Here is a 1,598-nt window from a genome sequence, read left to right as displayed (position 1 = left end):
AGTAAAATGTCTGGTTAGAAGTTTGACCAGGAGGCACAAATTCTGTGTGGACAATTCCTTTCGCATCGATGAAACAAATCAGCATCGTCTTGACATTGGACTTCACTTGGCGCGCTTTTTTGGGGCGTGGTGACATTGAATGCTTCCATTGACTTGATTTCTGATTCGTTTCCGGGTCGTAGCCGTAGCACCAGCTTTCATCATCAATTATGAATTTCGGAAAAGGTTCTGATCAACTCCCAAGTGTTCTTTTAGCTCACGACACACGTTCAGTCGCGACTGCTTTTGATCTTTCGTGAGCAAGCGAGACACAAATTTTGCTGCAACTCTTCTCATTCGCAGTTCCTCACTCAAAATTCGTTGGCAGGAGTTATATCAACAAGTTCATTAATGACACCAGTCATATCGACAAGTTCGTTAATTGTTCGGCGACGGTCCTCTAAGATCACTTCAGGAATTTTCGTGATGTTTTCCTTTGTTCAGGAGGTCGACGGTCACCCTGAACAAGGCTGGTCTTCAAGAGAGAAGTGATCATTTCTAAAGCGTGAAAACCACTCGTGAACTTGTGATTTGTTCATGACAGCGTCCTTGTAAGCTGTTTGAAGTATGAGAACTGTATTGGCCGCCGTTTTCCCCAACAGCAAACAAAATTTCACGGAAGCACGCTGTTCTTTCGTTTCAACCATCGCAAAAATCGACGAACAAGGGAGAAGCACTGCAAAACGAAGACACACCACATAGCAGTACGACTTCACTCGACGACGCCGGTTGGCAGACTGATGCCTGAGGGGTGCATAAAGTGGCTTCTAGCGGCGGAAACCCGAACTACAACGAGCTTGTTCCACAGAGAATGTTTCCGGTTACTTTTGGGTACCCCCTCGTCTATCTATCTATCTATCTATCTATCTATCTATCTATCTATCTATCTATCTATCTGTCTGTCTGTCTGTCTGTCTGTCTGTCTGTCTGTTTATTTTTCTGTTTTTTTTGTCTGTCTGTCTGTCTGTCTGTCTGTCTATCTGTCCGTCCGTCCGTCCGTCCATCCGTCCGTCCGTCTCTCTGTCTAAATTCTTTTTCTAAAACAACTTTTGTTTCACTTAATATCATATCAAAAGCAAAGTAACAATGTTTCGTTTTATGATCCAGAAAACAATCCCACTGAAGTTAGCAGAGTTCTTTGGAAAATGAAATAAAACAATGCACCATAGTACCCGGCAAAGAAGTTCAACTAGGAGAATGTTTCTCTTTGACACAGTTTATTTCGAAGTTCTTTAGGTGTGGTTGCATGGTTAAGAAGCATGCTACCCAACCATGTGACCTTGGGTTCAATTCCACTGCGCAACACCTTGGGCAAACGCCTTCTAATATAGCCCCGGCCTAACGAAAACTTGATACTCATATTTTAGCTTATATTTTTTATTTCAAAGCAAATGTCGCTTTTTCACTTTCTCCTCTCTTTCAGTTTCTGCTCTCTTCAAAGCATAAAGAAAAAAAAAAATTACGGAAATTAACGAATGATCGTATGATCCCATATAAACAACCTTATGATCGAGTTGACAACTTTCCTGCTTCAAACGAAAGAATGCCATAAAATAATT

Source organism: Octopus bimaculoides, chromosome 7, assembly GCF_001194135.2.
Source record: "Octopus bimaculoides isolate UCB-OBI-ISO-001 chromosome 7, ASM119413v2, whole genome shotgun sequence".
In the NCBI taxonomy this organism is placed as follows: Eukaryota; Metazoa; Mollusca; class Cephalopoda; order Octopoda; family Octopodidae; genus Octopus; species Octopus bimaculoides.
This window is presented reverse-complemented; position numbering follows the sequence as displayed.